At 43.3% G+C, this 12,341-nt stretch overlaps 1 long non-coding RNA gene across 2 annotated transcripts in view; it reads right to left on the bottom strand.

Annotated features, from left to right (window-relative positions):
- LOC126082255 (uncharacterized) overlaps nucleotides 1–12,341 on the bottom strand; it is a 38,927-nt gene that overhangs the window by 9,318 nt on the left and 17,268 nt on the right. The window contains exon 3 of one of the 2 annotated variants that reach the window (XR_007518514.1): nucleotides 8,094–11,239. The exons of the other annotated variant lie outside the window; for it this stretch is intronic. This is a non-coding gene — a long non-coding RNA (uncharacterized LOC126082255). Of the gene's footprint in view, nucleotides 1–8,093; nucleotides 11,240–12,341 lie in introns of those variants that run through there. 2 annotated transcript variants of the gene reach the window in all.

Here is a 12,341-nt window from a genome sequence, read left to right as displayed (position 1 = left end):
GCAAAAAGTGAAACAATTTTTTTTTTAAAAAAAGAGCTTAGGAGAAAAGTATACACAAATGGCTATTAAACATAAAAATATACCCAAGATCACTTATAACAAGAGAAATGCTAGTTAAAACTATTACTGACATGCCATTTTTCACCGACCAGATTGATAAGGAACAAAAATGTTTAATAACACCTGTTGGGGGGGGGCTATGGGGCAAATCAGGTAATCTCACATATTTCTGGTGGGAATATAAATTGATAAAATCTCTGTGGAAAAATGTCAAAATTACAAATTCACATCACATTACTTCAGTGTATCTACTTCTAGGTATTTAACCTACAGATAAATTTGTACCTGTATGACTTGATACATGAAAAATCAGTCATTGCAGTATTTTTTTTGTAACAACACAATAATTGAAGTGACCCCATGGACAGGGAGCTGGTTAATTATGGTATATCCATATAATACATATTGTGCAGCCATAAAGAATAATTTTAATGTATTTGATAAGTATATACTATATACCAATATATTTATAACATTGTCTTAGTCATCTAGTGTCGCTACAACAGAAATACCACAAGTGGATGGCTTCAACAAAGAAAAATCCACTTTTCCACAGTCCAGCAGGCTACATGTCCAAACTTAGGGCGTCAGCCCTGGGGGAATGCTCCCTCTCTCCACTGGCTCTGGAGGAAGGTCCCCATCATCAATTTTTCCTGGTCTGGGTGCATCCCAATGCAGGAACCTCAGGTCCAAAGGATGTACTCTGTTCCCGGCACTGCCCTCCTGGTGACAGGAGGTCCCCCTGTCTCTCTGCTTGCTTCTCTCTTTTATATCTCAGAGAACTTTGTTTAAGACATTATCTAGCTCATAAATGTAATTGCCACTAATCCATCTCATTTCATCATAGTGATAGGATTTACAACACATAGGGAAATCACATAAAATGGTAGACAATTACACAATACTGGGACTCATGGCCCAGCCAAGTTGACATATTTCTGGGGGACACAATTCAACCCATGAGAATTATGTACTAAAAAAAATTGGTAAGTGAAAATATATTGGCAAGTGAAAAAGCAAGGTGAATAGAATCAAGTGTGTACTATCTATTCCTATCCCTGTATGTACTGGGTTTTTTTTTGGTTGGTTGCTCACTAGTTAAGTGCTTGACTGCTAGCTGAAAGGCTGGTGGTTTGAACACACCTTCCACTCCACAGAGGCGGCAGTCTGCTTCCGTAAAGATTACAGTGTTGGAAATCCTATGGGGCAGTTCTGTCCTGTAGGGTTGCTATGAGTTGGAATTGACTTGGCACCAATTTTTTTTTTTTAATGTATTCGCTTGGGTTTAACAAGGTGGAGGCCTATTTCTCTCCTACATCATAGTCTGAACACAAGCAATCCAGGGCTGGGATGGTGGCTCTGTGGGTCAGGGACGGGGCTCCCTCCACATTTTTGCTCCACCATCCATAGATGGATGCCTTTGTCTTATGGTCCAAGAAATCCCTGCATATGTTCACATTCTGGTCGACAGGAGGGGCTGCAGAGGAAGTAGAGATGCACTTCTCTCCTGTAAGGATGCACCTGGAAGAAGCACACGTCACTTGTGCTCACGCCTCTTGGCCAGGAGTCAGGGCTGTACTTAACGAGCAGCCTGGCCAGGAAAACGAAGTCTTTCTCACAGACCGCTTTGTACTGAGCTAAAATCTGGTGGTTCTATCTCTATAAAATAAATAGGATTCCCTGTTTAGTGCAAATGGTTAACAAGCCAGGCTGTTAACTGAAAGGTTGGAGTTTTGAGTCCCCCCGCTGAGTATCAGCCATTGAAAATCCTGTGGAGCACTGTTCTATTCTGACACACATGGAGTCGCCATAAACCAGAATAGACTCGACAACTGCTAGTTTTATTCCCCCCAAAAGAAAAGAGAGTGGATTTGGGGGTACAACCAGCAGTGTCTACCATAACATATTTATGGGAAAATACATGAGAAACTAGGAGCAGTATTTGCCTCTGGGAACAGGGAACTGGTGGGTGGGACAGAGTGGGAAGATACTGCCCTTTATATGCCCTTTTGAATGGTTTTAACTTGTTCCATGTGAATGTATCAACTAATCAAAAATTTTTAGCAAAGTAATAAGAATAGCATCACACTATATGCCGGTTCAGTGACCAGAAGTTCCTGTGCCCCCGCCCACACCCCCTCAGAGGGGAGAGGGTTACAGATGTGCTGTGAAACTCAGGCCACATGGAGCTGTGGAAAATCCACACGGTGTGAGGACCCAGAGAGCCCCGGGGGCATGATGGGCTGGAGCCTTGGGAGGAAAGGAGTGCGGATACACACCGTGGGAGCCTCCACCCCAGCCAGCTGTGACCCTTCCTGACTGTGCTGGCCTGGCTTAGGGGCAGGAAGCCAGGTGTGCTGCCAGGCTCTTGCTCCATCACAGCTCACACACACAGGGAGAAGGAGGCCAGCACACTTGACAGGAAGGGCTGGGGAGGGGCCGTGATGAGGCAGAGCCATGCAGTGAAGCAGGAAGCCTTTGAAGCCCATGCCAGACAGAGGCCTAGGCTGCCCTTATCTGCCTCTCATCTCTTCGCCAGCCTTGTGACTCAAGAGAATGTTGGGGCAATCTTCCGGCCTTCATGACCACTAGCAATGAACCCTTCACCCCAGTGAACTGGAGCAGCCTGGGGCACTCTCCCCACAAAACCTGCCCCTCCTGCTCCAGGCAGCACCTGAGGGGCAGTCTCTTCTACTGGGGTGATTAGGGGAGAAAAGAGGGGTGGGCTTCACAGCCAAAAGCAGGGAGGGGGCTGGCCAGAGGGGCTAACATGGCCCCTGAACTCAGTCCTCCCAGTTCTCCTCAAGCTCCGCTCTGGACCCTATCTTATCACCTACTCTATGAGGGAAAGGAAAAGGCCAGCAGGCTCCATGGGGGTCAGGACTCCCAGTGGCAGTGGAGAACGTATGAGTTACAGTGGAAAAGTGGTCTGCCATCAGACTGAGGATTCAGACCCAGCTCTCCTCCTTATTTATGCATCATGTTGTCATTGCACAAGTTACTCCACCACTGGGCCCTTGGTTAAGGTTTGAAGTCACTAGAAAGTAAGAGCGACCTGGAGTGCTTCGTCCCTGAGAGTGTGTATGACCAGTCCCAGCCTCCAGAACACTGTCCCCAGGGCACGAGCCCGGCTATGGGCACGGAGCAGAGGCCCTACAAGTGACGGTGCACAACCGAAGCATAGCGCCCTGTGAGGAGTGAGGGCCACGTGGTGGGGAATGCAGCCTGCTCAGCGAGGCCCTGAGGAAGGATGGGCCTGAAACAAGCAGGCACTGGCCAGGTAAAGGAGCAAGTGGGCTCCACGGGCTGAGTCCCCAGCCAGAGAATTCTTTGATCAAGTCCATTCTACTCTCTTTGTCCATTAGAAACTTGATACCCAAGAAGGCAAGGGACTCCCCAAATGACAAAGCACAGAACAGCCAGCAGAGCCGGGACAAGAGCTCCTGGCACAGAAATCAATTCATGTCAGAGCCCACTCATGAAATCTGGATTAAGCCCTGAGGCCCAACTGCTGGTCAGGCCTCTAGCGTTGCCCCTACACTTGGGGAAAGATGTTGCTTCCCTTGATTTATCTCATCATTTGGGAAGGATCCTATGTAACTCTTTTTCAGCCCCTAAAAAAGGTGCCAGAAGTGAGTTCCAGAAGCCTGCCCTGTGCTGGATATATAGGGGTTTTAGAAAATTCCTTTTGGAGCATGGCTTTGGGCACACAGCAGGCCCTCGGAGCACCACCCTTGCACCTCATCACCCCTGCCAGAAGCCTTCCATTTAGGCAGGGGTGGACTCAGGGGAATTAAATGATGCCTAAACCCTGGGCCTCACTGGGTCTGAGCGGGTGGAGAGGCACGGGTGGTGGTACAGGGGCTAAGGAGGGAGGAAGCAGCCACTCAGTATCTCTACTTCAGTATTTCCCACCCCTCACCTGAAGAGGTCTCAGGGAAAGGAGCAGGATCTATGAGGCTCTGGGAATATCTCTCCTCCCTCTAAATAGTCACTGTCACAACTAATTGTGTATTTGCAGTTTTAGAGCCTCTTTCTTAAAGAGGGGCCCCCTAACAGTATAAGCCTTGCTGCTACCTTTGGGTCAGTGACCACTGGTCCCCTTCTTACAAAGAGGGTGATGCTGAAGGTTGATGGTGGCTTTCCCAGCATCCCCCGGGGCCAATCTGTCATGCAGCTCTGACAAAGTGCCATCTGCACCTGGCTTCTCATCTTAATGCCCCAGCCTTGAACTGCTGGTCACCCCCCTCACCTTGGGGCTTGGGTTCCCTCTGCACTCTGGCCTGGCAGCCCCAGGGATCTAGAAGGCTAGTGCCTCTGTCCTCCACCCAGCTAGGCTGCCTGTGGCCCCCTGAGCCAGACTAGAAGCTCACTCAGAGGATCTTTTGGAAAATGAAGGTCTTCATAAATAAAACATAGCCAACATAGTTAATTATTAAGAGAGGTCACCTCAGACAGTCCTCCACTACCATATACCACGGCAATGACAAGCCCTGGCTGTGCTGTGCCATGCATCCACATAGTAGCCTTACCCTCAGTGCCAGCAAGGAGAGCTGTGCCCCCAAGTGCATGTGGCATTTTCAAGCAGTTCTACCAAACAGCTCTTTACTGAGGTTACTTCCTGCTCCCTAAAAAGGAGCTCAGACAGAAGACCCCCCAGTGACCTACAGACCCACACATGGCCGATTCCCTGCTCTCTCACAAGACCTGGGGATTCAGAACCACCGTGAGACTCATACTTCCCAATTTCAAAAGTCACGACGAAGCTACAGTAATCAAAAGAGTGCGACATTGACATAGGGATAAGCATAAGACCAATGGAGTAGAATAGAGAGTCCAGAAATAAACCCATACATCTATGTCAGTTAACTTTTGACAAAGATACCAAAATCAGAAAACAGGAGGTAGAGCCAAGTTGGCGAAATAGACGCTTCCGGCAACCCCTCTTTATAACAAAGAACCAAAAAAACAAGTGAAACGGGTGTATTTGTGACAAGCTGGGAGCCCTGAGCTTCAAAGGCGAGCTTAGAAAATGAACAAAGGGGCAGGGGGAGGAAGAGAAGGTTCAGAAGCAGAGAGGAGTTACTGGATCTGAATCAGGGGAGCCCTCAGGCACCATTTCCAGAGCCGCCGCGGCAGCCTGGTACTAGCGTTAGGCTGCAGTTTCCTCAGGGAGAACCAGCCAGCCACACAGCCTGCTCACACCTCCGGAACCAGAGAAGAACGGCACTCTCGGCAAAAGCTAAGTACTTGCGAATATTTTACAGCTTCCTGCCCACCCCCCCCCCCCCGCCCCAGCCCCCAAGCCGGCTTCAGCAGCTGAATTCCCTGGGCCTCAGACAGGCACTGTTGAGTGCCTAGAGCCATTCTCCCGGCCTTGGAAAAAGAAAAAATTTGTAATTGGGGGAAAGGAGAATTTGCCAGCTCCACAAACTGGGGGAGCTTAGGACAGAAGCAGATCCTGTCCAGGCATAAATGGTCTGTGAACTTTGAGTACCTTTCCTCTCTGCATGGACCTGTGTAGGCCTATTTCAGGAGAATAGGCCCTTGTTGGCAGACTCCAACTGTTTCAGCTGTGCGGCAGAGAGGTGGGTGTTTGATGTTTGACATTGCTTTGCCTATTAAACAGGGTCCTCACCTACCCACATCAGGGGCCTAAGGACTGGTAGCTCCACTCAGGTCAACCAGCCACCCGTGATAGGGGTCCAAGGAAAACTGGTACCTCCCAGTCCTTACAGCCAAAAACACTGGGTGCCCATGGTCCATCTGCAGAACCCACTCACCTGTACCCTCTAGAGATCAGGGACACGTTTTCCACAGCGATATGTCGGGGATGATTCTCAGCCCCCTGCTTTGTTCAGAGTGTGACCCCTGCTGCAACCAGATACTGGTACCTGTACCAATGACCCCTGCCCCTCTAAGACTATGGATAGGACAGAGCCTGTACCACACACCTGATGATGAGCTACCTGAACATCTGAGCTGAATTCATAGAAGAAAAGTGAATGGACTCCTAGACTGATATACCTGATAACAGCTCTAGCCATCTGGTGACAGGACGTCAGAGCTCCAAAGGCGAAAATAATCAAGCTAGCTAGCTAGCTCACTTTGGGCATATCAAAACAAAACAAAGCAAGAAGCTATGACACAGTAAGCAAACATGAAATAAACTAATACAATAACTTATAGATAGCTGGGAGACAACAGTCAATATCAAGTCACACAAAGAAACCATGATCGCCTCAACAAGCTCGCAAAACAAAGAATCCAGGGATCTTCTAGATGAAAGTGCATTCCTGGAATTACCAGAGGCAGAATACAAAAGATTATATACAGAAAGTCACCAAGACATAATCAAACTTGCCAAAACCAAACATAAAGAGAGAATTTAAGAGCAGCTAGAGATAAATGAAAAGCCAACTACAGAGGAAAGCCAATAAAAATAAGCTCGGACTACTCGGCAGAAACCATGCAGGCAAGAAGGCAATGGGATGACTTATTTAAAAAACAGACGGAAAAAAATTCCCAGCCAAGAATCATATATCCAGCAAAACTCTCCCTTAAATACGAAGGTGAAATTAGGACATTTCCAGATAAACTGAAGTTTAGGGAATTCGTAAAAACCAAACCAAAGCTACAAGAAATACTAAAGGGAGTTCTTTGGTCGGAAAATCAATAATATCAGGTATCAGCATAAGACTAGAACACTGGGCTGAGCAACCAGAAGTCAACCCAGACAAGGGAAATAAAAAAAAAAATAAAGGAAGATAAAAAAAATGCTCAAAACAGGGTAATGGCAATGTTATTATGTAAAAGAACACAACGTTAAAACAATAAAGACGGACTAAGAAATGTAGTCATAGATCTTCCAAATGGAGAGGAAGTTACGGTGATACAAAGATATAAAAGTTAGGTTTAAACGTAGAAAAATAGGAGTAAATAATAAGGTAATCACAAAGGAGACAAATTATCCTACACATCAAAATAAAATACAAGAAAAAAATAAAGACTCAGCAGAAACAAAATAAACAACAAATATGAGGAAAGGCCAATATATAATCTACTCAGCACATAAAATTAAGTGGAAAAAGAAACTGTCAACAACACAAAAAAAGACATCGAAATGACAGCACTAAATTCATACCTATCCATAATTACGCTGAATGTAAATGGACTAAACCCAAACCCACTGCCGTCGAGTCGATTCCGACACATAGCGAACCTATAGGACAGAGTAGAACTACCCCCATATAGTTTCCAAGGAGTGCCTGGCAGATTTGAACTGCCAACCTCTTGGTTAGCAGTCCTAGTACTTAACCACTACACCACCAGGGTTTTCAAACGGACTAAATACACCGATAAAGAGACAGAGAGTGGCAGAATAGATTAAAAAACATGATCCGTCTATATGCTTCCTACAAGAAACACACCTCAGGCTTAGAGACACAAACAAACTAAAACTCAAAGGATGGAAAAAAATATATACTAAGGAAACAACAATCAGAAAAAAAGCAGGAGTGGCAGTATTAATTTTGGACAAAATAGACTTTAAAGTTAAATCCATCACAAAGGATAAGGAAGGACACTATATAATGATTAAAGGGACAATATACCAAGAAGATATAACCATATTAAATATTTATGCACTCAATGACATGTCTGCAAGATACATAAAACAAACTCTATCGGCATTGAAAAGTGAGATAGACAGCTCCACAATAATAGTAGGAGACTTCAACACACCACTTTTGGTGAAGGACAGGACATCCAGAAAGAAGGTCAGTAAAGACACGGAAGATCTAAAGGCTACAATCAACCAACTTGACCTCATACACATATACAGAACACTCCATCCAAGAGCAACCAAGTATACGTTCTTTTCTAGTGCAAATGGAACATTCTCTAGAATAGACCATATTAGAAAAAGAAACAAACCAAACCTAGATATTAGGTCATAAAGCAAGCCTTAGCAGAATCCAAAACAATGAAATAATACAAAGCATCTCCTCTGACCATAAGGCCGTAAATGTAGAAATCAATAACAGAAAAAGCAGGGAAAAGAAATTAAACACTTGGAAACTGAACAATACCCTGCTCAAAAAAGACTGGATTATAGAAGACATTAAGGATGGAATAAAGAAATTCATAGAATCCAAGGAAAATGAAAACACTTCCTATCAGAACCTTTGGGACACAGCAAAAGCAGTGCTTAGAGGTCAATTTATATCAATAAATGCACACATCCAAAAAGAAGGGCCAAAATCAAAGAATTATCCCTACAACTTGAACAAATAGAGAGCAACAAAAGAAACCCTCAGGCACCAGAAGAAAACAAATAATAAAAATTAGATGAGAACTAAATGAAATAGAAAACAGAAAAACAATTGAAAGAATTAACAAGACCAGAAGCTGTTTTTTTGAAAAAACCAACAAAATTGATAAACCATCGTCCAAACTAACAAAAGAAAAACAGGAGAGGAAGCAAATAACCCAAATAAGAAATGAGATGGGCAATATTACAACAGACTCAACTGAAATTAAAATAATCGTATCAGATTACTATGAAAGATTCTACTCTAACAAATTTGAAAACCTAGAAGAAATGGATGAATTCCTAGAAACACACTATCTACCTAAACACAAACAAAGGTAGAACAACTAAATAGTCCCATAACAAAAGAAGAGATTGAAAAGGTAATCAAAAAACTCCCAACAAAAAAAACCCCTGGCCTGGACAGCTTCACTGCAGACTCCTACCAAATGTTGGGAGAAGAGTTAACACCACACCACTACTACTAAGGTATTTTAGAGCATAGAAAAGGACTCCCAAACTCATTCTGTGAAGCTACCATATCCCTGATACCAAAACCAGGTAAAGACACCACAAAAAAAGAATTTAGATGCAAAAATCCTCAACAAAATTCTAGCCAATAGAATTCAACAATATATCAAAAAAAATAATTCACCATGACCAAGTAGGATTCATGCCAGGTATGCAAGGATGGTTCAACACCTGAAAAAACAATTAATGTAATCAATCATATAAAGAAAACAAAAGACAAAAATCATATGATTTTATCAATTGATGCAGAAAAGGCATTTGAGAATGTTCAACACCCATTCATGATAAAAACTCTCAGCAAAATAGGAATAGAAGGAAAATTCCTCAACATAATAAAGGGAATTTATACAAAGCCAATAGCCAACATCATCCTAAATGGAGAGAGTCTGTAAGCATTCCCCTTGAGACTGGGAACCAGACAAGGATGCCCTTTATCACCACTCTTATTCAACATTGTGTTGGAGGTCCTAGCCAGAGCAATTAGACTAGATAAAGAAATAAAGGGCATCCAGATTGGCAAGGAAGAAGTGGAAGTGTCTTTATTTGCAGATGACATGATCTTATACACAGAAAACCCTAAGGAATCCTCAGGAAAACTACTGAAACTAATAGAAGAGTTTAGCAGGGTATCGGGATACAAGATAAACATACAAAAATCAGTTGGATTCCTCTACACCAACAAAAAGAACATCGAAGAAGAAATCACCAAATTAATACAATTTACAGTAGCCCCCAAGAAGATAAAACACTTAGGAATAAATCTTACCAGGGATATAAAAGACTTATACAAAGAAAACTATAAAACACTTCCGCAAGGAACCAAAAGAGACCTACGTAAGTGGAAAAACATACCTTGCTCATGGATAGGAAGATTTAACATTATAAAAATGTCTATTCTACCAAAAGTGATCTATACATTTAATGCAATTCCGATCCAAATTCCAACGACATTCTTTAATGAGATGGAGAAACAAATCACCAACTTCATATGGAAGGGAAAGAAGCCCTGGAGAATTAAAGCATCACTGAAAAAGAAGAACAAAGTGGGAGGCCTTACTCCACCTGATTTTAGAGCCTATTAGACTGCCACAGTAGTGAAAACAGCCTGGTACTGGTATAACAACAGATACATAGACCAATGGAACATAATTGAGAATCCAGACATAAATCCATCCACATATGAGCAGGTGACGTTTGACAAAGGCCCCAAAACAGTTAAATGGGGGAAGGGACAGTCTTTTTAACAATTGGTGCTGGCATAACTGGATATCCATCTGAAAAAAAATGAAACAAGATCCATACCTCATTCCATGCATGATGAACGAGCTCAAAATGGATCAAAGACCTAAATATAAAATCTAAAATGATAAAGATCATGGAAGAAAAAATAGGGACGTTAGGAGCCCTAATACATGGCATAAACAGTATACAAATCATTATAAACAATGTAGAAGAATAACCAGATAACTGGGAGCTCCTAAAAATCAAACACCAATGCTCATCCAAGACTTCACCAAAAGATGAAAAGATTACCTACAGACTGGGAAAAACTTTTTAGCTACATTTCTGATCAGTGCCTGATCTCTAAAATCTACATGATACTGCCAAAACTCAACTATAAAAAGATAAATACCCCAATTAAAAAATGGGCAAAAGATATGAACAGATACTTCACTAAAGAAGACATCCCGGTAGCTAACAGATACATGAGGAAATGCTCACGATCATTAGCCATTAGAGAAATGCAAATCAAAACTACAATGACATTTCATCTCACACCAACAAGGCTGGCATTAATCCAAAAAATGTAAAACAATAAATGTTGGAGAGGCTGTGGAGGGACTGGATAACTTATACAGTGCTGGTGGGAATGTAAAATGGCACAACCACTTTGGAAATCAATTTGGCACTTCCTCGTTGTTGTTGTTGTTAGGTGCCATCAAGTCAGTTATGACTCATAGCGACCCTATGCACAACAGCACAAAACACTGCCAGGTCCTGAGCCATTCTTACAATCGTTGTTATGCTTGAGCCCACTGTTGCAGCCACCGTGTCAATCCACCTCATTGAGGGTCTTCCTCTTTTCCACTGACCGTGTACTCTGCCAGGCATGATGTCCTTCTCCAGAGATTGATCCCTCCTGATAACACGTCCAAAGTATGTAAGACGCAGTCTCGCCATCCTTACTTCTGAGGAGCATTCTGGTTGTACTTCTTCTAAGACAGATTTGTTTGCTCTTTTGGTAGCCCATGGTATATTCAGTATTCTTCGCCAATGCCACAATTCGAAGGCATCAGTTCTTCAGTCTTCCTTATTCATTGTCCAGCTTTCCCATGCCTACGATGCAATTGAAAATACCATGGCTTGGGTTGGGCGCCTCCTTAAAAAGCTAGAAATAGAACTACCATACAATCCAGCAATCCCACTCCTTGGAATATATCCTAGAGAAATAAGAGCCTTTACACGAACAGATATATGCACACCCATGTTCATTGCAGCAGTTTACAATAGCAAAAAGATGGAAGCAACCAAGGTGCCCATCAACGGATAAATGGATAAAGTATGGTATATTCACACAACGGAATACTATGCATTGATAAAGAACAGTGACTAATCTGTGAAACGATTCTTACCATGGAGCAGTCTGGAAGGCATTATGCTAAGTGAAATTAGTCAGTTGCAAAAGGACAAATATTGTATAAGACCACTATTGTAATTACTTGAGAAATAGTTTAAACAGAGAAGAAAATATTCTTTGATGGTTATGAGAGGGGGGAGGGAGGGAGGGTGGAGAGCGGTATTCACTAATTAGATAGTAGATAAGAATTACTTTAGGTGACAGGAAAGACAAGATACAACACAGGGGAGGTCACCAGAACTGGACTAAATGAAAAGTAAAGAAGTTTCCTGAATAAACTGAATGCTTCGAAGGCCAGCGTAGCAGGGACTGGGATTTGGAGACCATAGTTTCAAGGGACATCTAAGTCAACTGGCATAATAAAATGTATTAAGAAAACATTCTGCATCCCACTTTGGAGAGTGGCGTCTGGGGTCTTAAACGCTAGCAAGTGGCCATCTAAGATGCATCAATTAGTTTCAACCCACCTGAGCAAAGGAGAATGAACACCAAGGACACAAGGTAATTACGAGCCCAAGAGACAGAAAGGGCCACGTAAACCAGAGACTACATCAGCCTGAGACCAGAAGAGCTAGATGGTACCTGGCTATAACCAATGATTGCACTGACAGGGAACACAAAAGAGAACCCCTGAAGGAGCAGGAGGGCAATGGGATGCAGACCCCAAATTCTAGTAAAAAGACCAGACTGCATGGTCTGATCAAGACTAGAAGGACCCCGGTGGTCATGGTCCCCAGTCTGCTGGCCCAGGTCAGGAGCTATTCCCAAAGCCAACTCTTCAGACAGGGATTGGAGTAGACA

The sequence above is a fragment of the Elephas maximus genome, chromosome 8 (genome assembly GCF_024166365.1).
Source record: "Elephas maximus indicus isolate mEleMax1 chromosome 8, mEleMax1 primary haplotype, whole genome shotgun sequence".
Classification (NCBI taxonomy): Eukaryota; Metazoa; Chordata; class Mammalia; order Proboscidea; family Elephantidae; genus Elephas; species Elephas maximus.
The sequence above is the reverse complement of the archived record's forward strand: the minus strand, read 5'-3'. Positions and strand labels throughout refer to the sequence as shown.